We start from the raw sequence: 26442 nt of genomic DNA, 5'->3' as shown, positions 1-26442 counted from the left end.
TCCTTTAAGCAAATTTGCTAGTAAACATGAAATCAAACTCAGAATTGTGAGAAACATTACAGCTTATCTTGCTTTCAGTTTACTCCTAGCTTTTTAAACTAAGATATACAAAAAGTAAAAAGAGGGAACCTTAACAAACATTAACAACTGCAGATCTATGTTTGTACTTCCAACTGGCAAAAAAAAGTGTGTGCGTGTGTGTGTGTGTGTGTGGGGGGGGGGGGGGTATTTGAATAAGAAGTGAGCAAATGAATACATGTTTTCTCTGTCAGAGCAAGCAGTATTATGGTACATTAGTTTCTGGTCACAGCCCACCACAGGTACCTTTAATTTATTTGCATGTTTATTTATTTATTTTTATTTTATTTTACATTTGTAGACCGGGATAGTCCAACTGGATAACATGTCCATTTTCAGCGGAGGCCCGGGGAGAAAAGCTCCACACAAGCAAGACATTACATAGACAAAAAAACATGTGGTAAAATGCATATACATAAGGAACAGAACAATGATAAAGCACTTACACAATTTATAAAATGGATAACATGTCCATTTCCAGCCAAGGGAGAAAAGCTCCGCAAGGCAAGACATTACATAGGCAAACATGTTGTAGATGCACATTACATAAAGAACGAAACACTGATCCAGTAGTTATACGTTTATAAACTAAAATTAGTTTAGGTAGATAGAAACAAAGGACTTGGGATAAGGCACATAAATTTAGGATATGGTCACTAGTCAGGATGTGAGCAGGGGCATAACCAGTGAGTTTTAAATAATTTTTTTCAGGTTCTTTTTGAATAGAATGTTCTAAAGTTAGTTCTGTAGGGAGTGAGTTCCATGTTTTACCAGCTGAGTTTGCAAATAGAGACTCCCCAGCTGAGTTGTTGGACATAGTTGTTTGCACCATGATTCTGTTTGATGAGAGTAGTGATCAGTTGTTGCTCTAGGGGCTGATTATGTTGTTTAAAGCAGGTGTGTTTTCAGGACAGTAGAGGACTTTATGAGCTACTATTACCTGGTTGAACTGTATTAGGTTAGGTAATTCAAGCCAGCCTAGAAGATTTAAGTTATGACATTGGTGAGTCCTGTATGCAGTTCCAGTGGCAAATCTAGCTATATGGTTATAACAACAGGATAATTTATTTTTTATTTTTATTTTTTTATTTTATTTATATTTGTTTACTGGGCTAGTGCACTGATCAAAACTTACCATTTGCAGACGCAATTTATGTGGGAGAAAAAACATTCACAAGCGTAACACTGGAAGTGTCTCACAGGAAGATATTAACAAAAACAAGTACAGAAGATACACAGTAGAAAAAAATACCAGTACAAGTACCAGAATTTAAAAGTCATCCAGAAAAACAGATTGTTGATTTCAGGCAATGTTAATTACAAGTGTTCGTTTGAGAATAAGGAGGCAGGTTTCAAAGCCGGAGGGAGGTTTATGAATAGAGAGGTATGAGAGATTTAGGTGATGTGTCATTTTAGGAGAAGGAGCATTTGGCCTACTGTTGAAGATGGGTTTTGAGTTCCTTTCTGAAACTGGATATGTTGGAATCGTTTTTTTTTTTTTTTTTTGCTTTTTTGAGGAGGGTGGGCAAGAGTCAGGGGCTTCCAAACAGTTGGAGCAAGTATGGAGAAAGTGCATTTGGTGGACTGGATAAAGATAGGCAGGAAAGGAACAGTTTATGAGAAGTGATGTAAACTGTATGTAGTGTTTTTTTTTATTTTTTTATTTTTTATTTATTTATTTTTTTGAATGCAGTTTAGCAGAAAGTAGGGCATAACTGCATACCTTTCAGCCTCTCAGAGCAACAAATCTGGACAAAGCCATAAATAAAAGTGGGACAAAGGCCCATAAATAGGGACACATTTTAAATAGTTATTTATTTATTTATTGACCGGGAAAGTTCACTGGGTCAAGAACCCATTTTCAGTGGAGGCCCGGGAAGAAAAGCTCTTATTGCTCTTAGAAACTTAGAAAGTTGATAGAAAATACAGGTTTTGCATTAACATGATTTTTTGAGGGGTATGAAGTCTGAAACTCAAATGTCTATCATTATTTTCTAACTTCAGTCTTTAATAATTTGCCACTAATTTGCTAGAAAAAACAATTTTATGAAAAATGGACTAAAAATATGAGGCAAAAATCTGGACATTCTGCCAAAATGTGTACAGTTGAGAGGTATGCATAACAGTCCAGATGTTGTAGTTTAATGAACTGAGTATCTAGGAGAAGGTCAGGTTTCTATTTGACAAACAACCATCTTGCTTTGTTGAGATAATGCAATGGCGCTCCTGAGGGGCAGCGTAGGTAATGAACTGAAAAATAGCATCACAAATAAAGTGTAGTGAAATTTTGTTTAGAGACAGAAGTATTAATAGGAAGACCAAACTTAAGCTTGAATAGAAGAACACCTTTAACAAGACCAGACCTGGTAGAGGGGGGAAGAAAAGGAGATATGTATTTGGCGCAAAGGAGCACACAGTTTATTTTTTGCCTGTTTTTTCTATATGGAAGACGAAGTTAAGGGAGTAATCCAGTCAGAGACCCAGATACTTGAAGGAGGTTGTGGTTTCAATGGTGGATTTGTTAAGTATGGACATGGAAAGGATGTTTGGTCAGTTAGAGAGTATGTGGGGTATACCAAAAAGGATAGATTTGTTTTTTGGGTTTTTTTTTTTTTTTTTTGTAGGTTTCAGAAGTAGGTTATGTTGGATTAGCCATTGTTGAAGACCCTGTAGGTCCCTGAGTATTCTGGCACTTTCTTTTGAGGATGGACCTGCGTATTTTTTTATGGTGACTTGGGTAAATCTAGCAAAAATAAGAAGAACATTATTTAAAGGCTAGTTTATACTAATCTTGTGATCCTTAGCCACAGACTATCAAGAGAAGGAATACATTTGTACTTATGGTGCTCAAACCTCAAACGCATATCATGTACAACAATGACCTCAATAAGAAATTTTAAAGATTAAAATCTGTCCAAAAGACAGTAAATCTAGATGACATGGCACATATATCTATTTTCAAATTTATCTTGCTTCTTGTTGGCATTTTGTAGATACCCTTAAGTATCCCAGTTGTCCTGGCAAAGCTCTGCATCCATGGAATTCTTTAACTTGTAAACAGCTTTTAAAATGCATACATGAGAAAATAATCATTTCATGTACAGTGCCTAGATCAAACGTGACACGTGACTGTACAGTGTTGTAGTATCCACAAACACAGACACGCAGAAAAGAACCATGTGGCCTGTCCAGCTTGTTTATTTTATTACATTTAAATGGTTCTATTTAACAAACATCTTATTAGTTATAACTTTTCTTCCACACACCATAACAGCGGCCTTATGTCTATCCCATGAACTCTTGGATTCTGCCATTATTTTTCTTTAGTCATCCATCATATTTTGTGTGGAAAAAATATACCTCCTCCTGCCTTTCCTGGGTTTTCCAGCTTGTGTAGATTGATTATTATTATTATTGTTATTATTATTATTATTACTGTTTTTTTTTTTAAGTTAGACTATGGGAATTTGTTTGGGGTACTTACATGTTCATTCTACATCTAAACTGGTGGGTGTTTCTACATACATTTAACAGTGTGTCTTTAATCACATTTTGTTTAATGGTACAGCATGACTGCGTAATGTAAGTGCTTCTTGTTTCTTTTATGTACCACTGGCCTATCACCATGGGTTAAATAAAAGTCTTTGGCATTTATCTTCTGGTGCAAACATCTGTGTTTTTTTTTCTCTTGCTAGACAACATATCTACTTGTCTTTATGAACCTAAGGAAAACTAGGTACTTAAGTTTAGGTTCATACTAGGTTGTTGTTCAGCTAGGTTATCTGCAGTTCTGATTAAGTCTAAGGATGAAAGAGCTTATCAGGAATAAAGCTTTTTGGAGAAGATACCCTAGATCGTTGACTTGTGTTTTATGATCGCCTCAGTTATGTGCTTGTGCTTAATTTACAGGCTTATAAAAAAGGGTTGCACCCAAAATTCAAGGGCTAGCTATCCCATGTCTGTGTTATAATTACGTTATTTATTTATTTTATTTATTGGCATTTGTTGACCAGGAAAGTCTGACTGGGTCAGAAACCTATTTTCAGTGGAGGCCTGGGGAGAAAAGCTCCACACAAAGTACATACATTTTGACAATTTACAGTTGTATGTACTATTCTATTACAGAAAAACACAGTTTAACTTTAATACATTATTACATACAGTTATAGACATAACACAGCTTAATCTGTAGATAGAATATCAGTTTAAGGTCAAGTCTATCTAGGATATGAGGTAGAACTATATTTGTAAGAAGGTGAATTAAGTCATTATAGGAATAGGTATAATAGTAGGTTATGTTTCACCTTTATAGTGAACAGTGGTTGGATATGAACAAAGATGGGCCAACAAGGGGTGTAGAGTATAGCAGGGACATATTTGTGAGGACTAGATCCAGTATGTTTGAACCCCTAGTTGGGATGTGGATTAATTAGTTGGTCTAAGGAGTTAGCATTTATGAAACCTTGGAAGTGTTATGAATATTTATTTGTGATAAAACTCTTTTCCCAGTTAAGGGAAGGATAGTTGAACTTCTCCAGGAAAACAGGTATTTTGTTAAATGGGGATCAATTTGAGTTTATTTTGATACACCTTGTGAGTTATGGCTGACATGGAGGGGATTCAGTAGTTGACTATGATATGGTACAAATTTTTATTGGCTGTAAGTAGGATATGGAAGAGCTCTACGTAATTGACTAGTCTTGTCTTATCAGTACTGATGCGACTGGATTTCTTAGGATATGAACACTCCACCACCAGCAACAGAGTTTCTTTTGTTGGTGTGTCTAAATGAGTGGTAGACATTGAAACCATGTTTCAGTAGCAATGAAGATATCTATATTTTCAAGGGTCAGGAAGGCCTGCAAGGAACACACCTTCTTATTCAGAAGCACTAATTTTATGTAGTTTGTCAGGTGACTAATCTTATCTAAAAGAAGCACTATGGAGGTGGAGAAAGTTTTGGCCAATATACAAACGCTACAAGGAGAGAGGCACACATCATCACTAGTAAAGCAGGTAGGGCTGTTGGTCATCTCATCCAGGCTGATATATATTAGACCCTCTTAGAATGACATGACTAACTAAGCCAATAGTTAAACGTTACTTATCTTTCATTTGTATTAAGGCATCATTCTTGCTGATGGTAAGGATGCTGCTAAAGATTACGTTTTATACCGACCTCAGGCACATATTATGACAGCTCCATCATGTTCCTCTCCATATGATCCAATACTCCAGAAGTGTAGCTATCTAAGTTTGCTGATAACTGCAAGATGGGTACTATGATTCCAATCCCCACTGATAAACTACTGCATCAGGGGCTGGACTATAGTCACACCTAGTTTTCAGAAACATTATCTAAAGCTGAATACTAAAAATGTAGTATGGGACTGCTCAGGAAGCAAGCTATATCCACTTCCTATAACATTAAAATTCTCCTTTACAGACTGACACTGTTGTAAGATACTCAGCACATTTGTAAACAACTCACTCCCATTTGACACTGAGCAGAGTGGTTGAGAGGTGTTGACTCCAACTCTTAGCTGAGATATATAAGTATCCTGTTTTTTTTTCGATTATTTATACAGCTTATTGTTTCTAGCAACTTTTATTGTAATCTGCACGGGTAACTGATTTGTTTGCAGTTAAAGCATTCTGTATCTTTACAAATCTTTATCTGTTCAAAAACTTTCATTTTGTGGCTTTCTCTAGTGCTTTGTAGGCTAATAGCTGCAGGCTAGTGGGGGCTGGTTCTTTTGTGTTTTTGTAAAAAAAAAAGTTCTTCTTCTGGTATTTAAGCACTAACTTTGAGAGAGTTTCTGTCTATACACACTGAGCAGAGTGGTTGAGAGGTGTTGACTCCAACTCTTAGCTGAGATATATAAGTATCCTGTTTTTTTTCGATTATTTATACAGTTTATTGTTTCTAGCAACTTATATATAGCACTTTTATTGTAATCTGCACAGGTAACTGATTTGTTTGCAGTTAAAGCATTCTGTATCTTTACATATCATTATCTGTTTAAAAACTTTCATTTTGTGGCTTTCTCTAGTGCTTTGTAGGCTCATAGCTGCAGGCTAGTGGGGGCTGGTTCTTTTGTGTTTTTGTAAAAAAAAAAAAAAAAAGTTCTTCTGGTATTTAAGCCCTAACTTTGAGAGCGTTTCTGTCTATACACACTGAGCAGAGTGGTTGAGAGGTGTTGACTCCAACTCTTAGCTGAGATATATAAGTATCCTGTTTTTTTTTCGATTATTTATACAGTTTATTGTTTCTAGCAACTTATATATAGCACTTTTATTGTAATCTGCACGGGTAACTGATTTGTTTGCAGTTAAAGCATTCTGTATCTTTACAAATCTTTATCTGTTTAAAAACTTTTATTTTGTGGCTTTCTCTAGTGCTTTGTAGGCTAATAGCTGCAGGCTAGTGGGGGCTGGTTCTTTTGTGTTTTTAAAAAAAAAAAAAAAAAGTTCTTCTGGTATTTAAGCCCTAACTTTGAGAGAGTTTCTGTCTATACACACCGAGCAGAGTGGTTGAGAGGTATTGACTCCAACTCTTAGCTGAGATATATAAGTATCCTGTTTTTTTTCGATTATTTATACAGTTTATTGTTTCTAGCAACTTATATATAGCACTTTTATTGTAATCTGATTTGTTTGCAGTTAAAGCATTCTGTATCTTTACAAATCTTTATCTGTTTAAAAACTTTCATTTTGTGGCTTTCTCTAGTGCTTTGTAGGCTAATAGCTGAGGGCTAGTGGGGGCTGGTTCTTTAGTGATTTTGTAAAAAAAAAGTTGTTCTTCTGGTATTTAAGCCCTAACTTTGAGAGAGTTTCTGTCTATACACACTGAGCAGAGTGGTTGAGAGGTGTTGACTCTAACTCTTAGCTGAGATATATAAGTATCCTGTTTTTTTTTTTTCGATTATTTATACAGTTTATTGTTTCTAGCAACTTATATATAGCAGTTTTATTGTAATCTGATTTGTTTGCAGTTAAAGCATTCTGTATCTTTACAAATCTTTATCTGTTTAAAAACTTTCATTTTGTGGCTTTCTCTAGTGCTTTGTAGGCTAATAGCTGAGGGCTAGTGGGGGCTGGTTCTTTTGTGATTTTGTAAAAAAAAAAAAAGAAGTTGTTCTTCTGGTATTTAATCCCTAACTTTGAGAGAGTTTCTGTCTATACACACTGAGCAGAGTGGTTGAGAGGTGTTGACTCCAACTCTTAGCTGAGATATATAACTATCCTGTTTTTTTTTCGATTATTTATACAGTTTATTGTTTCTAGCAACTTATATATAGCACTTTTATTGTAGTCTGCATGGGTAACTGATTTGTTTGCAGTTAAAACATTCTGTATCTTTACAAATCTTTATCTGTTTAAAAACTTTCATTTGTGGCTTTTTCTAGTGCTTTGTAGGCTAATGGCTGCAGGCTAGTGGGGGCTGGTTCTTTTGTGTTTAAAAAAAAAGTTGTTCTTCTGGTATTTAAGCCCTAACTTTGAGAGAGTTTCTGTCTATACACAGTGAGCAGAGTGGTTTAGAGGTGTGTGGTTTAGAGGTGTTGACTCCAACTCTTAGCTGAGATATATAAGTATCCTGTTTTTTTTTCGATTATTTATACAGTTTATTGTTTCTAGCAACTTATATATAGCACTTTTATTGTAATCTGATTTGTTTGCAGTTAAAGCATTCTGTATCTTTACAAATTTTTATCTGTTTAAAAACTTTCATTTTGTGGCTTTCTCTAGTGCTTTGTAGGCTAATAGCTGAGGGCTAGTGGGGGCTTTTGTGATTTTGTAAAAGAAAAAAAAAAAAAAAAAAGTTGTTCTTCTGGTATTTAAGCCCTAACTTTGAAAGAGTTTCTGTCTATACACACTGAGCAGAGTGGTTGAGAGGTGTTGACTCCAACTCTTAGCTGAGATATATAAGTATCCTGTTTTTTTTCGATTATTTATACAGTTTATTGTTTCTAGCAACTTATATATAGCACTTTTATTGTAATCTGCACAGGTAACTGATTTGTTTGCAGTTAAAACATTCTGTATCTTTACAAATCTTTATCTGTTTAAAAACTTTCATTTTGTGGCTTTTTCTAGTGCTTTGTAGGCTAATGGCTGCAGGCTAGTGGAGGCTGGTTCTTTTGTGTTTAAAAAAAAAAAAGTTGTTCTTCTGGTATTTAAGCCCTAACTTTGAGAGAGTTTCTGTCTATACACACTGAGCAGAGTGGTTGAGAGGTGTTGACTCCAACTCTTAGCTGAGATATATAAGTATCCTGTTTTTTTTTCGATTATTTATACAGTTTATTGTTTCTAGCAACTTATATATAGCACTTTTATTGTAATCTGCACAGGTAACTGATTTGTTTGCAGTTAAAGCATTCTGTATCTTTACATATCATTATCTTTTTAAAAACTTTCATTTTGTGGCTTTCTCTAGTGCTTTGTAGGCTCATAGCTGCAGGCTAGTGGGGGCTGGTTCTTTTGTGTTTTTGTAAAAAAAAAAAAAAAAAGTTCTTCTGGTATTTAAGCCCTAACTTTGAGAGCGTTTCTGTCTATACACACTGAGCAGAGTGGTTGAGAGGTGTTGACTCCAACTCTTAGCTGAGATATATAAGTATCCTGTTTTTTTTTTTCGATTATTTATACAGTTTATTGTTTCTAGCAACTTATATATAGCACTTTTATTGTAATCTGCACGGGTAACTGATTTGTTTGCAGTTAAAGCATTCTGTATCTTTACAAATCTTTATCTGTTTAAAAACTTTTATTTTGTGGCTTTCTCTAGTGCTTTGTAGGCTAATAGCTGCAGGCTAGTGGGGGCTGGTTCTTTTGTGTTTTTGTGAAAAAAAAAAAAAAAAAAAGTTCTTCTGGTATTTAAGCCCTAACTTTGAGAGAGTTTCTGTCTATACACACTGAGCAGAGTGGTTGAGAGGTATTGACTCCAACTCTTAGCTGAGATATATAAGTATCCTGTTTTTTTTTTTCGATTATTTATACAGTTTATTGTTTCTAGCAACTTATATATAGCACTTTTATTGTAATCTGATTTGTTTGCAGTTAAAGCATTCTGTATCTTTACAAATCTTTATCTGTTTAAAAACTTTCATTTTGTGGCTTTCTCTAGTGCTTTGTAGGCTAATAGCTGTGGGCTAGTGGGGGCTGGTTCTTTTGTGATTTTGTAAAAAAAAAGTTGTTCTTCTGGTATTTAAGCCCTAACTTTGAGAGAGTTTCTGTCTATACACACTGAGCAGAGTGGTTGAGAGGTGTTGACTCTAACTCTTAGCTGAGATATATAAGTATCCTGTTTTTTTTTTTTCGATTATTTATACAGTTTATTGTTTCTAGCAACTTATATATAGCACTTTTATTGTAATCTGATTTGTTTGCAGTTAAAGCATTCTGTATCTTTACAAATCTTTATCTGTTTAAAAACTTTCATTTTGTGGCTTTCTCTAGTGCTTTGTAGGCTAATAGCTGAGGGCTAGTGGGGGCTGGTTCTTTTGTGATTTTGTAAAAAAAAAAAGAAGTTGTTCTTCTGGTATTTAATCCCTAACTTTGAGAGAGTTTCTGTCTATACACACTGAGCAGAGTGGTTGAGAGGTGTTGACTCCAACTCTTAGCTGAGATATATAACTATCCTGTTTTTTTTTCGATTATTTATACAGTTTATTGTTTCTAGCAACTTATATATAGCACTTTTATTGTAGTCTGCATGGGTAACTGATTTGTTTGCAGTTAAAACATTCTGTATCTTTACAAATCTTTATCTGTTTAAAAACTTTCATTTGTGGCTTTTTCTAGTGCTTTGTAGGCTAATGGCTGCAGGCTAGTGGGGGCTGGTTCTTTTGTGTTTAAAAAAAAAAAAGTTGTTCTTCTGGTATTTAAGCCCTAACTTTGAGAGAGTTTCTGTCTATACACACTGAGCAGAGTGGTTTAGAGGTGTGTGGTTTAGAGGTGTTGACTCCAACTCTTAGCTGAGATATATAAGTATCCTGTTTTTTTTTCGATTATTTATACAGTTTATTGTTTCTAGCAACTTATATATAGCACTTTTATTGTAATCTGATTTGTTTGCAGTTAAAGCATTCTGTATCTTTACAAATTTTTATCTGTTTAAAAACTTTCATTTTGTGGCTTTCTCTAGTGCTTTGTAGGCTAATAGCTGAGGGCTAGTGGGGGCTTTTGTGATTTTGTAAAAAAAAAAAAAAAAAAAAAAAAAAGTTGTTCTTCTGGTATTTAAGCCCTAACTTTGAGAGAGTTTCTGTCTATACACACTGAGCAGAGTGGTTGAGAGGTGTTGACTCCAACTCTTAGCTGAGATATATAAGTATCCTGTTTTTTTTCGATTATTTATACAGTTTATTGTTTCTAGCAACTTATATATAGCACTTTTATTGTAATCTGCACAGGTAACTGATTTGTTTGCAGTTAAAACATTCTGTATCTTTACAAATCTTTATCTGTTTAAAAACTTTCATTTTGTGGCTTTTTCTAGTGCTTTGTAGGCTAATGGCTGCAGGCTAGTGGGGGCTGGTTCTTTTGTGTTTAAAAAAAAAAAGTTGTTCTTCTGGTATTTAAGCCTTAACTTTGAGAGAGTTTCTGTCTATACACACTGAGCAGAGTGGTTGAGAGGTGTTGACTCCAACTCTTAGCTGAGATATATAAGTATCCTGTTTTTTTTTCAATTATTTATACAGTTTATTGTTTCTAGCAACTTATATATAGCACTTTTATTGTAATCTGCACGGGTAACTGATTTGTTTGCAGTTAAAACATTCTGTATCTTTACAAATCTTTATCTGTTTAAAAACTTTCATTTTGTGGCTTTCTCTAGTGCTTTGTAGGCTAATAGCTTTAGTGTCCCCACCCACCCTCCCTGTTGGTGTCTTGTGTTATACTTGGTGGCTTTGCAGTTGTCCGCCCCTACTGTAAATCTGATCTGGGACACTCCTCCCAGTCTAGTGTCATTAGCTCATTCTACTTAATACAGAGAGAACATTTGATAAGGCCTTCTGTTTTTCCTTTTTCCCTTTCATTTTTTGCCTGAATTAGTTTATGTTCTGACTGTGCTTCTCAAACATTTTGGAAATATAGAGTATGTTTTAGAGCATTTATTATAACTGTAATTGCCTTAATATTGCTACAACTTAAGTGCTCTAGGTTGCACTGCATCTGAAGTATTTGTGTGTTTTAGCTGCTTTTCTGTATATATAGACTTCTCTGTATATGTAGACTAGCCACTTATTCTGCTGTGTTACTGACACTTAAATCGTTTTTCAGTTGTGCACTTGCCTTGCTTCATTTAAAAAGTTTTAAATTGCTAATTTTGTAGAGTTTTAATTGCATTTACTGTTTAGGACTACACATTCAAGTGTGTTAGACTTTTCTGTGTTTATTTACTGTAGTATTGCATTGTTTAGCCTGTTTTAGCAAACAAAATATATACTATCTTGTTTGCTCGTTTCCCACCTTTTCTAGCCAGTCCATATCCCAGGACTTGCTTGTCTCAGGACTTTATTTTCTGTGCTCAGAGCTATCCAGACCTTGCTGTGGCAGAGGGAAGTCCTACTGCCTACCAGTGGGACTGGTGAGCATTGTGCTGCCTGTCTGGTGCTGGAGGAGTGGTTTCCAGCTCTGAAGTTGTAATTTTGTTGGCCTTTTTGGGCTGATTTTTGTCCCTTTCAACTTTCTGGCTTAAAAACGCGTGTGTTTGCACATTTTTCACATCGTGCAGCACTACGAGGTTACAGTTAAACTATTCTAGGTGCCAGAAAGTCTGCTCTTCAAATTTTCTCTTAAAACTAGCTGGTTTCTCAGTAGTAGCACTAGAATCTGAACCCCTGTGACTAGCACTTGCTCTAGAACCTGCTGTAAAACACTAGGAAGCCTGAAACTGATACAAGCACTCAGCTCTCCTTGTCAATAAGGAGAAATTAATCATAGGCACTAAATAGCCAACAATTGCAAAGTACCTTGCAAAGGTAAGGGAAAACAGCTCTTAAACCTTACAAAAAAGCACCTAAACAGGCATGTCCAAGGGTCAGCTTCCGGTGGTTTCTCCTGTCCACCTGGTGAATCTGGGCATACTGGGGCAATGCGGAAAATGTCTCATGTACTCAGACAATCCTCTCCTCCTACCACCCAACACTACCACCTGCGAGAGATGCACTTACATAGCCAAACTGGAAGCAAAGCTCTCTCCGGTCAAGACTGTGCTAGACAGTCAAGAGGAGAAGGCTAACACCTGCATTACACCTCTAGCAACTCATAGCCCTTCAAAACCCACACCATCAACTCCCACACATAGCAACACTAAACCCACATATGTGGAGGCCCTTAACATTAATGTCCCAAGCAACAAGGACCTCTGAAGTCAAAACGCAAACAAACACCAGTCACAACCAAAGTGACACATAACTCACAACACCAGTGTGCCACCTAACAATAGCCCCTAAAGCAAGACAATGTACCCAACACTTTAGTCATAGGGGACTCTATAGTCAGACACACTGATGTCCCACTCACCATGCTGAACAAGGAGAAAACTACAGTCAGCTGCCTGTCGGGTGCCAGGATCCGCCACATAACGCATGCACTCAAGTCACTCCACAACAAGTACAAATATGACTCTATCATTGTCCATGCTGGAGTAAATGACTTGAGATGTACCTCCCTGGACTACATGAAAAGAGACATGGAAGAGCTCTTGGATCATGTGACCCAGGCAGGTATGACCCTAGCCCTGAGTAGCATCCTGCCTTCACCCAGAATGATACCACAGTATAAAGACAAAATGATTGACTTCAACAATTGGCTAAGCTTCTGGTGTCATTCAAAGGGGATCCAGTATTTGTCTGCCTGGGAAGACATGATTGACAAACCACGATGCTTTGCCAGAGATGGTCTGCACCTGTCACCCCTGGGATTCAGGTTACTGGCTAAAGCTCTTGCCACCCCTATAGTGCCTTTTTTAGGCAAGGTTCAAAGGATAAAACCACCACCGTAACAGATACAAGCATGCAAAATCTGAAGGTAATGCTACTCAATGCTAAAAGTCTAAACCTCAAAATGCACTCTCTTGAGGCACTCCTAAAAATGGAGAACATTGATATCTGTGCAGTGACTGAGACCTGGTTCAAGGCTCCAGAGAGCACCCCTGCAATACCAGGCTACAATTCTTTTCATCCACAAAACCAAGACTGAAACATTAAAGGTGGAGGAGTGTCCATATTCACCAAGGATATTCACACCTCCAGACTAGTTACCCAACACAATGCATCTGAAATTCTCCAGGTGCAACTAACACTAGGTAAGACTGTAATCCAATTTTTAGCTTGCTACAGATCCCCCACCATACACCAAGATTCTCACTACACCTTCCTAAACATACTGGAAAATATTAAGATACAACCAAACAACCTAATACTAGGTGATTTCAACTACCCTGCCATTAATTGGGAAAACTACTCGGGTACCAACTCCTTTTCCCCAACGGTTCTTGGAATTCATAAATTCCAATGCCCTGGATCAACTAATCCATTGCCCCACCAGGGGCTCCAATATCCTAGACCTGGTCATTACCAACATGGGAGATAGATGCTCCACACCAGTGGTCACCCCCTCATTGGTCAGGTCTGACCATAAGCAAATCACCCTTGACATCCTCATCCCACCCCCACCCCCCAGTAAGGAAACCTCCTTAAAAAACTTCTCCAAAGCCATCTTCATGCTACTGAAGTCAGAAGTAACAAACTTCACAACACCTACGCAGACGGGATCTGGAAGTTCAACTGCAGAATCCTCCACTAAGGCACTGTACAAACACATCCACTCGTGCATGAATCGTGCCATCCCAAATAGAACCATGATGCTCTTCTCCAAAAAAAGGAAGCCAATCTGGTGGTCCCCTGCTATAAACAAACTATACAACAGAAGGAAGAAACTGTTGCAGAAAAGAGGGAAAATCCCAGGATGCAAAAAACTCCCTCACCACCCTCAGTAAGAAGCTGAGATCCCTCATAAAATCCTCAAAAGCTAGTTACGAAAATAAAATTGGCAAAGATTCCAAAGACAACCACAAGGCATTCTATAGTTATGTCAAGAATCTAAATTGCAATGCTCAGATCTGCTCTGAACTACAGCAGAATGGCATTAAATATACTGATCCCAAGGATATTGCCAATATCCTGGCAGATCAATTTAGTGCTAACTTCACTCCCCTCTCACCCGCTAAAGGGCCCATCTCAATACCAAATGATTGCCAAATTCAAGTAATCACAGCCACACAGGTAGAAACAGCACTCTCCAAAGCTAAGAATACAGCATCCATAGGACCAGATGACATCCCAGGCTGTGTACTACATGAACTACAAAATGAACTGGCACCCCACCTAAGTGTCATGTTTAATCATAGCCTCAACTCAGGCTTCGTGCCCACTGAGTGGCGCACAGCTACAGTTATCCCACTCCACAAGGGAGGATCCACCTTGGATCCCGGGAACTACCGCCCCATCAGTCTGACAAGCCTGATCTGCAAGGGCATGGAACGCATTATCATGGAACTTATAAACAAAGATATTGGCAACCTCCAGACACTAGACCTCCCCCAGTTTGGGTTTGTGAAGGGCCGATCTTGTCTCCTGAGTCTGATTGACTTCTTTGAGTCAGTCTCCAGAGCTGTGATCGAGGGTAAGGAGGTCCAGACAGCCTATCTGGACCTCGCCAAGGCCTTCGACACCATCCCCCACTCTGGAATCATAGATAAACTTACTGAGCTGGGCATAAATCCCTATGTCACTCGATGGGTTGCCAACTGGCTTACTGACAGAACCCAGACTGTAAAAGTAGCTGACTCCAAATCCAGTTCCAGACAAGTGACAAGTGGAGTACCTCAGGGTTCAGTCCTGGGACCACTCTTGTTTGGCATTTACTTCTCTGAAGTACAGGCCAACACTAAGAGACTCTGGCTAACAAAGTTTGCACATGACTGCAAACTGGGAGCCATTATTGAATCCCCAAATGATGTGGATATTCTACAAAAGGGCCTTACAGAAACAGATGCCTGGTGCCAGAGTCATGGGCTCAAGCTTAATGCCAAGAAATGTATAGTCATCCCCTTTGGAAAAAAACATGTACCCATGAACTACCACATAGATGGCAGGACACTAAACATCGAAAGTGTGATGAGAGACTTAGGGACACAAGTGGACAGTGGTCTCACTTTCGATAACCACATCACCACAACAGTCAGGAAATCCTTCTACATGGCACACCTCATCACTAAGGGCTTTTCATCCAGAAAAACAGGAGGTTATTGTCCCACTGTACTCATCCCTCATTAGACCCATTATAGAGTATAATGCCCCATTTGGTATGTACCTCACAAGACATCTGCAACAGCTGGAAAGGCCACAGAAATATCTCACTAAAAGAATCACAGGCCTAAAGCAGATGCCATATGCTGACCATCTAAAAAAACTCCAACTATACTCTGTGGCATATCGTCTACTCAGAGGCGATCTCTGCTTAACATACAAGTCCATGTCAAACCCTGAGCTGTTGGACATGCTCCACTTAAAGAAATCCCAATCCCTCAGCGCCACATGCTCCAGGGATCTAAACCTTATCATCACAATGAACAAAACATGCTGGAGGGATAGGTTCCTGACCCAGAGACTCCCCATACTCTGGAATAGACTGCCCATACATGTCAAACAGAGCACCTCATTGGCCCTCTTCAAAAGGAACCTTGATGATTGGATGGGAGATAGGAAATTCACCCCGGGGATCATGTCAGTCACCCTGCTAGACAGGGACCCAGAGAAGTAAATATTGTGGGAAAAAATTTCCAGGGAATTGTTATGGCTAGGCTTGCATAGGCCTTAGGGCAGATAGCTTAGTACCAGCCTATGAACCTATGAACAATCATGTTCCCCTCAGAGACAGTAAATTATTATTTTTTTTAATTTCTCCAAGTCTTTTGGGTTTCTAATACCCTGGTGAGAATGGACCCCATTCCTAAATGACATTATGATTAAAGTTCATGAAATTAGTATTGTTTCAGTCTTTAATGTTAGCCAGAAGTGCTCTTCACAGCACCCACAATGTGCCCAGCAGTGACTCCTTCTGCAATTTGTATGAAGTTACATATATTAGTTGTATATCTAAGTACAATTGTAAATTATTTTTTATAAGACTGGTTGCTCCTACTACTATTGGAACTGTTTGGGTATCCTTCTTCCACATTACCCTCATTTCTGCCTACAAATCATGGTATTTTATGAGTTTGCATCTCTCTGTATGTAAGACAGTATAGTCACTGGGTGTAGCAATTTCAATGATCAATGCTACTTGTGTCTTCTTTTCCTGGTCTACTATATCTGATTTTTCTCACATCTATTTTTGAACTGTGGTAATGGGTGATTCCATGTGATATAAACTTCATCATTTTCTGTAATGCTTTGTGGCTCATGTTTCCAGTGTTTTTCCAGCTGCTTCAGTATTATAATGTTTGCACAATCCCCAATGCAACAGTCTTGCCACATTATTATGGTTTTCATTATACAGTCTTTCTGCCATTAGTATATCACAACCAACAACAAGCTGTGCGACTGTTTCCAATTTTGTTTTACAAAACCTACATTTGTCTGTTTCTCCCACATGTTCATTGGACTTTGTAAAACAACATATATGTAATCCACTATCTTGGGCTGCCAGTATTAACCTTTCATCTTTTGGTTTAAATTCACCTCTCCTTAACCATTCCTGCATTTGGTCCTGATCAACATAAGGTTGTTCCAAAAGCTTTCTATACTTGCAACTATATTTATGCATTTTATACATTTCTTGCCTTCTCATCTGATCCTTCACCTTATATTCTTTCTTTTGTTTTGTTTTGTTTTTGGCACATTCAGTTGCTGCCTGATTTTTATCTACTTCTGGTTTGATTTCCATTCCCACTTGACACTGATATGCTTCTGCTAAACTAAGCAGGGAAGTCATCTTAGACCTATTCTCCTCATGTTTTAAAACTTTCACTACATTTGGGTCTTGTAAGGTCAGCAGATATGTATGCAGTCCCACGATTGCAGATCTATACATGTAATCAATTTTGAAGTGACCCATACCTCCTTCAGAATGGAGAATATATAATTTTCGTATACATTGATTTTTATAAATCAATTCATGAGCATGAAGCATCCTTCTTGTTTTCTGTCCAACCTATCCAACACTTTTTGGGGCCAGTCAGTCACTCCAAAACTGTAAGTTAGGACAGGAAGAAAAAAATGGTTTGTAGCTTGGCCTTTGTTCCTATATGTCAACGCTGTTTTCAGTATTAATTTTAGTCTTCTAAAATATTCCTTGCCAAGTTTTATTTGAATTTGTTCATGTTTTATTGTTGATCCTTCATACACTCACTCTTGCTCAAATTATTTTATATCACATTCTTCTCCCAAACTGATGTTTTCTTGGCGCTGCAGCTTTCCTGCTTTAAAGGTTGCTTTTGCACATTTATCAAGACCAAATGACATTCTTATATCATTTGAAAAAGTTTTGACCACTTGCAGTTGTGCTTTCAGTTCCTCATCTGATGAGCTATACAGTCTTAAATCATCTACAAAAAGAAGATGAGAAGTCTTTACACTTTGTTGTTTTCTGGGAGCCAAATTGTAGCCATGACCTAATCTATTAAGTAGACAGCTTAATGGGGTAAGGGCAAAACAAAAGAGCATCAGTGACAGAGAGACACCCTGGAATACCCCCCTTTGAATTTTTATTATAATCTGTCCTTTATCATGGCTTAACTTCAAAGAGGTTTGCCAGTTTCATGTGTGGCTGTAATGTAATTGATCAGTGTAGGGTGTATCTTATACATTTTTAGGCACTCTTTTATCCATGAATGTGGGATACTGTCAAATGTTTTTTATTGTCTATTCATGCCATACTTAGATTCCTCCGCTTTTTACAGTTTTTCATTGTGACTTTATTTAACAGCAAATGATCCTCTGCTCCATATGACTTTCTTTTGTTACCCTTTTGTTGTATTGTCATGATTGAGTTTTCTTCTAAGTGACTACAAACTGTGTTGGCATCAATCCCAGTATATAGCTTATATGTTGTCAGAAGGCAAGTTATTGGTCTATAGTTTTTAGGATAGCTTGTAGGTTCACTCTTAAATAGGAGCGCTGTTTTTTCCTGTTGTTAACCAGGTCAGTGTCTTTTCATAGTTCACATACAAATAGTTCTTACTCATGGCTAAATCTTCATGTAAAGATGTTAATACTTTTGGCCAGAAGTTAGGAACTGCATCTGGGCCTGGGGTTTTCCAATTAGAAGCTTTTCTTAACTTTCAATCTCTCTGGCTGTTACTTCATCTCATTTCATATCTTGTACATTTGAACTTCTTATTCTTTCTTTTACTTCTTCTATCCATTTAGCATCTTTATATTCCACAGGATCTTTATTGATATTTCTCCAAAATTTATCTTTCTTCTTTTTTTGGTGTTGTTTCAATTCCTTCTGTCTTGTTTCCAAATTCTATATAAAACATTTTTGGATCATCAATAAATTGCTTTTTTGTACCTTTCCTTTATATTTATCTGCATATCTTGTAAGTTTTTCTGCCTCTTCTCATAATTTTAGTTTATTATTTGCAATAACGCACAATAGATCCTCATCTGTTCTGATACTGCACATTGCTTTTATCACGTCTATCTTTCTGAGTATTTTTGTTGATCTGTTCCCTCTTCCATACTCTTCTAGCAGTGACACCTCTTGTCTTAATTACTCTATAGTTTTCTCTATTCGATACTTCTATGATGGCATTTGATTTCTCCCCTTCCTTTCCCTTACTGACCTGTGTTTTTGTGGTAAGACTTTATCTGTTATTAATTTAGCTGCACAGTAATATTCCTTTTTACTTCTGTTATATCACATGAATCTTTATGAACAGTCCTAATTATTGTGTTCATTTGTTTTATCAGACTTCTAACTTTTTGGGTTTTATTGACTTTCTGTAGTCTTTTTCTTTCATTCATCTTAATATGTCTGTCCATCTCTATTAAATCAAGCAACTCTTCTCTTAGATATTTTTTTTTTGTAAACTGAGGGCACATTCTTGGTTCTCCATTTCCAGTGGGCATTCTGCAGAAAGTTCCACAGCATCTTCCTCTGCCACATTCTCTTCAGTTTCATCCTGTGTCATCCTTTGCTCTTTCATATGAGAACTCACTTGCTTATCACTCCACAACATTGACTGTGTCAGGGTTGCCACAGTTTTCTGTCCCTTCCCTTGCTGTGTACTACAACTGAACTTTTTGTACTGATTTCCTGTGGAAGGCTCCAAAGTATCTTCATATGGCAACAGATCAGATTTTTCCCACTCCACTGGTTTCTCCTTAATTTGGGGATCCATTGCTGTATCCTGCTGTGATGTTATTAGATTTTCTACACTAAATCCTTCACTTCCAAGGTAACCCATAACTTCAATTTCATTTTCTTTAACTTCTCCTTTACTAATCCTCTTTTGCTACTTCTCCTCTTTGTTTTTTTTTGTATTGTAACATTTTGCATATCTGGATGCCTTTGCCTGTATTTATCTTCAAATATCTTTGGTGCTGCTCTTTTTTTATTGATTGGTTTTGCTTTCTCCTTTGCATAAATATTGCACCACCTTAAATTTCTTTCACTTTCTCATATCCATATTTTTTCTTCAGATGTCTCATCATCTTCCTGTTTCTCCTTACTTTGGGGACTTGTTCCATCATGCTCCTCATGTTTCAAAACTTTCACTACGTTTGGGTCTTGTGAGGTCAGTAGATATGTGTGCAGTCGCACAATTGCAGATCTATACATTTTTTCCCATACCTCCTTCAGAATGGGGAATATATAATCTTTTTATGTACTGATTTTATAAATCAATAATAAGTCCAAATGTCTGCAGTAGTCAAGGCAGCAAATTCACAAATACTACCACTGCAAAACTGATTCAGATGGTCCTAGACCATAAAGACTCCCAAAATACCATGAAGAAAAATCAAGTAAAAACTTATTTTATTTGTAGTACAAAAGGAATAAGCACTTTCATCCTGCTTAACAGGACTTCCATCAGATTCAACCATGTTATGTAATGGTAGTGTTTGTGATTTTATAAATAATTTGATGAGCATGAAGCATCCTTCTTGTTTTCCTATCTAATCTATCCAACACCTTTTGGGGTCAGTCAGTCACTCCAAAACTGTAAGTTAGGACAGAAAGAGCAAATTGGTTTATAGCTAGAATTTTGTTCCTAGATGTCAACACTGTTTTCAGAATTAATTCAAGTCTTCTAAAATATTGCTTACTAAATTTTATTCACATTTGTTCATGTTTTATTGTTGATCCTTCATCAGTTCCCATATATTTATACACTACCCCTTGCTCAAGTTCTTTTATATCACATTCTTGTCCCACACTGACGTTTTCTTGGTGCTGCAGCTTTTCTACTTTAAAGGCTGCTTTTGCACATTTATCAAGACCAAATGACATTCTTATATCATGTGAAAAAGTTCTGACTACTTGCAGTTGTGCTTTCAGTTCCTCATCTAATGAGTTATACAGTTTTAAATCATCGACAAAGAGAAGATGAGAAGTCTTTATACTTTGTTGTTTTCTAGGAGCCAAATTATAGCCATAATAGGGAGTTACCCTGGAATATCCCACTTTGAATGTTTATCCCTGTAATAATAACTTGTCCTTTATCATTGCTTAATTGCAAAGTGGTCTGCCACTGTTTTATGGTCACTATAATGTAATCAATCAGTGTAGGGTGTATCTTATACATTTTTAAGCACTCTTTTATCCATGAATGTGGATATTGTGAAATGCTTTTTTGTAGTCAATCCATGCCATACTTAGATTCTTCCTCTTTTTTACAGTTCTCCTTTATGACTTTATTTAGCAACAAATGATCCTTTGTCCCATATAACTTTATTGCTACCCTTTTGTTCTATTGCCATGATTGAATTTTCTTCTAAATGACTATAAACTCTGTTGGCATCAATTCCGGTGTATAGCTTATACATCGTTGGAAGGCAAGTTATTAGTCTATAATTTTTAGGGTAGCTTGCAGGTTCACTCTTAAGTAGGAGCATTGTTTTTCCTGTTATTAGCCAGGTTGGTGTCTGTTCAGGGTGTGCATATGAATAGTTCTTACTCATGGCTAAATCTTCATGCAAAGATGTTAATATTTTTAACCAGAAGTTACGTACTGCATCTGGGCCTGGGGTTTTCCAGTTGGAGGCTTTTCTTAACTTTATTTCGATCTCTGTGGCTGTTACTTCATCCCATTTCATATCTTGTACCTTTGAACTTCTTGTTCTTTCTTTTACTTCTTCTATCCATTTAGCATCTTTGTTATGTTCCACAGGATCTTCATAAATACTTTTCCAAAATGTATCTATTTCTTCCTTTTTGGGTGGTCTTTCAATTCCTTTTGCCGTGTTTCCCAATTCTCTATACAACATTTTTGGATCATAAATAAATTGCTTATTTTGTACTTTTCCTTTATATTTATCTGTGTATCTTCTAAGTTTTTCTGCTTGTGCTGATATTTTTAGTTTATTATTTGTGATAGTGTATGATAAATCCTGATCCATTTTAATACTGTGCATTGCTTTTATCATGTCTATCTTTCTGAGTATTTTTGTTGATCTGTTCCCTCTTCTATACTCTTCTAACAGTGATACTTCTTGGCTTAATTGCTTTATAGTTTTCTCTATGTGATACTTCTATGATGGTATTCCATTTCTCCCCTTCCTTTCCCTTACTACCCTGTGTTTTTGTGGTAGAATTGTATCTGTTATTAATTTAGCTACACAATAATATATCCTGTTTACTTCTGTTATATTGCATGGATCTCTATGGACAGTCCTCTGTCCTAACTGAATTCATTTGTTTTATCAAACTTCTGACTTTTTGAGTTTTGTTGACCTTCTGAAGTCTATTTTTTTTACTGATCTTAATAAGTCTATCTATCTCTGTTACATCAAGCAGCTTCTCTCTTAGCTCATTTTCTTCTAAACTGAGAGCATATTTTTTTTGTTCTCCATTTCCTTGGGCATTCTATAGAAAGTTCCATAGCCTCTTCTGAGTCAGAGTTGCCACCGTTTCCTGTTCCTTCCCTTGCTGTCCAGCTTCAAGTGAAAGTTTATACTGGTTTCCTGTGGAAGGCTCCAAAATATCTTCATATGGCACATGACCAATTGCTTCCCGTTCCACTGGTTTCCCCTTAATTTAGGTGTCTATTGCGCTATCCTGCTGTGGTGCTTTCTGAGTTGGATTTTTTACACTGAATTCTTCACTTTGCAGATGCTCCATAACCTCAGTTTCTATTTCTTTAACTTCTCCATTACAAATCTACTTTTCTGCTTTTCCTCTTTGTCTTCTTATTTTTTGTATTGTGAAGTTTTCCATGTCCAGATTCCATTGCCTGTGTTTCTCTTCAAATATCTTTAGTGCTGCTCTTTTTGTATTGATTAGCTTTGCTTTCTCCTTTGCATAAATATTACACCATATCAAATCTCATTTTCTTTCCCATGTCCATATTTTTTCTTCAGATGTCTCCTCATCTTCCTGTTTCTCCTTACTTTGGGGACTCATTCCATCATGCTGTGATGTAACCTGTACTAGACTTTCTACACCAAATCCTTCACTTCACAGGCATTCCATAACTTCAACTTCCATTTTTATTTTACTTCTACTTTACTATTCTTCTTTTCTGCATTCCCTCTTTGTGATATTATCTTTTTATTGTGAAATTTTCCATATCTGGATGCCTTTGCCTGTATTTATCTTCAAATATCTTTGGGGCTGCCTTTTTTATATTGATTAATTTGCCTTTTGACTTTGCATAAATATTGCACCATATCAAATCTCTCTCTTTTTCCCATGTCCATATTTGTTTTTTATACTTTTCAAAAAATATCTAGGGTTTGTTGTTTATATTTTTGCAATTCCTCTGATGTTTTTTTCCAAACAGATCAAAGTTTCTTGGTCTATATAATGTTTTTCACAAATCTGTTGTATTAATTAACACAATTATTTATTTGAAGCTGCTGATGGTTTTCTTGTGGAAGTATTTTTCTTTCCTCTGATTTTTCTCTTAATCTTTTTGTATATATTGTGTCTGGAAATATTGTTTTTTTTGCATAATAGTAAAAATACATAATTTCTTTCTTATCTTCAATAGTCCACTATATAGTCTTTATGGCTCTTCTTTGGCCTATCAGTTTTTGTGATTTTTGTGGACTGCTACTTCCTTCCACAACAGGGTGGCCATCCTCCCTGGGTGCCTGGCCTGGCCCCATTGTAGAAATGTTTCCATATTTTGAAGATTCTACATTGTCATTTTCTTCAGTCCTGGCACCAGTGCACCTACCAGGATTGGGCACATTTTTATCCTGGGTCTTGTGGACCCAACTATCTTTTCTAATTTTTCACCTACTTCTGTCCGTAATATATGCTATAGAAAATACAGTCTATATAATCAGTGTCGTCTTGGTGAGATTTTGTGAAAAACAGGGTCCATCTCATGAAGGTACTCACCAAGACTTGAGGATGAATTCAGCTTCAGAAATACTACTCTTCTTTGCTTCCTAACATATCATCTCTTCATTTGTCCTTTGTTCCAGTACACAGATGCCCCTTTTCCTTGAGAATCAGGTGCCCCCCTAGCTACATCCCTCAAACCTTAGTGTAAGGTCAGAGAACAGCTGAGCCTGTCTCAATTGTATCTTTGTGACCCTTCCCAGCTCCCCTTCCAGAGGAAGTCTGGTATCTTCTGATAGCAATGTTTCATTGTCAGCCTAGGTACTACCACTCACCTCTGTCCTTGCAGTCACCCTGTCCAGGGGAACTTCAGTACCTACAGGCAGCTGTGGCTCTTCTTCAGGCTCACTGCTACAGGGTAGCTCCCTCCCTGAAATAGCCACATCACCAGCCCCAGCGTCAGGTGAGGAGTCTGTCTGGGTCTCCCCAGTGCTACCAGACCCACATGGCTGTCTCCAAGCCTGACTGCATTTACCTGCATGCACACAAGGTACTGCATTATCAAAATTATTATCATTCCCCAACAAGGCATCTGAAGGGATATCTTCAAACACACCCACTTGCTTGCTTTGTTTTCCATGCTCCCAGTCAAAGTGAACCCTGGCCAAAGGTATTTGGAAAGGGGTCCCTCCTAAAGCTCTGACTGGAGTGGACTGCCCAAGCAAGTACTGCTCCTCTTTAACCACTGCAGGCTTCACAATGGTTATGTCAGAGGCTATGTCCCTCTTAGCAGTGCTCTGTCTTCCATCCACTAAGATAGGATACAAACTGTGGTGATAGTTTGGTACCCCTGTTGTCTCCAGACAACTTACCAGTGGCATTCCCACTTGCTGGCTCCCCCACCTTTTTTTCCCAACCTTCCTTCCGTGGACATCTATATGCTACATGGCCCAATGATTCCATTTAAAACATCTAAAACTTTATCCTGGCCATGTTCCTGAGCTAGTGGCTTCCCTTGTTACTGGTGGACTCTGTTGGGATAGTTTAGGCTGCCCACCATGGGTTCCCTTATATCAATGTGCAACACTGGTTTGACCGTCTTGTGCAGTGATGCCCAGCTTGCTAAGTAGAGATCCCCTTTTTCCTCAGCTCATCTGCAGAGTTACACTCTCAGTCTGCCAACCAGATTCTGATGTCCTCAAGCTAGGTGCTAAAGGCTTGTTCCCTCACCAAAAGGTCTTCTAGCCTTTCAAAAGTGGTGACCTGACACCCACTCACCCACCTATGAAAATAAGTGCTTAACTAAGCAATATAATCATATACAATTTCATCTGCCTTGCGTCTATGCTCACAAAACTTTTTTTTGTAAGCTTCACGTGTTAACTTAAAACATTCCAATAAACATTGTTTAACTTTATCACAGTTTAAACAATCAGTATCAGACAATTTAGAAACAGCAGTTACAGCTTTACCATGGAGTAAGGGGGTCATGAACCATACCTAGAACCCTTGACCAGCATTATACTGTTTACATACTCTTTCAAAAATATGAATAAAACTATCAGAATTATCACCCTCTGTAAACTATGGAAGAAATTTATTACCTTTATTACTTCTGGGGTTCATTTATTCCCTTCCCCATTGCCTCCATGACCCTGACAAAGAGGCAGCATCTCCCTCTCATATTGATGCTGTTTCTCACTTTTGTCAGCCTCCAGACACTGCAGTCTCTCATTTTCCTCAGCCTCCAAATGCCACAGTCTCTCTGCTGATTCTAATTCCATCTGTTTTGCTTTTTACAGTCTTTCCACTGATTCTAATTCCAAACATTTGGCCTCCAGTTCAAGTTTCTTTAACTCCAGATAGGTTTTTAAGTCCTCTGAGGAAAAGTTGAACTGTCCTGTCTCTGAGGACTGCAAATCCCCCATCACCAGACTGGTTATCCTCCTGGTTGCTGCTCTGGGCTACAGCTGTGTCTAGGGCTGAAATCATTTCCTCTTTAGTCAGGTTGGCATGCACCAGACCTTTGGCTTCACACACCTTGGCCAACTGGTTATTTGTCAGATTGTCATAATCCTCTGCTAACATCTTTGCCGGCTTTTCCTGACTAAACTGAACAAAAAAATAAATAAATAAAACTGTTGTGAAAATGAAACTCTGTATGTTTGCCTTGTGGTTGCTGAGACTACACACACCTTCAGTGAAAACTGCCTACAGGCTACAAAAGTTCAATTAATATCCAGACCACTGCTCAGCAATATGTGATATCCCCTCCTCTGGGCCAGTGATTAAGGTGTATCAGTTCTCACTATGGATACTGGTGAGGGAAGTTCACTTGGAACAAAAATAGACACACACAAGTATTTCCAGATACAGCTCTCTGCACTAAGCACAATTTCCCTCAAGAGCACAGAAGGAACACACTCCTGTCCTGGGGCTGGGTTTCCCTCTTTCTCAACAGGCCACAAATAAGACTCCACACTGACCAGAGCTGTAAAGTTGAGCACTCGGCCAAGTGTTCCAAGCCAAGTCCTTTACCAACTTCTCTGTGAAACCAGTGCTCTGTGTCCCTGCTCCAAGTAGCTGACGCATGCAGTCTTTAAGATTTGATTTTCACACACACACACACACACACACACACACACACACACACACACACACACACACACACACACACACACACACTTGGGAAAGGCTGGCACAGATTTACCAGCTATGTCCTCTCTGCCCTGACTATAAGGTAGATAGTGCCACCAGAACACTCCAAACCCAGCTACTCTAAGGCTCTTACAAGGGTACCCAATTACACTGAGTAAAATTAATACTAATACAAATGGT

This window comes from Protopterus annectens, chromosome 6.part0 (assembly GCF_019279795.1).
Source record: "Protopterus annectens isolate FY-2018-M chromosome 6.part0, PAN1.0, whole genome shotgun sequence".
NCBI lineage: Eukaryota > Metazoa > Chordata > Ceratodontiformes > Protopteridae > Protopterus > Protopterus annectens.
Note: the sequence above shows the minus strand (reverse complement) of the source record.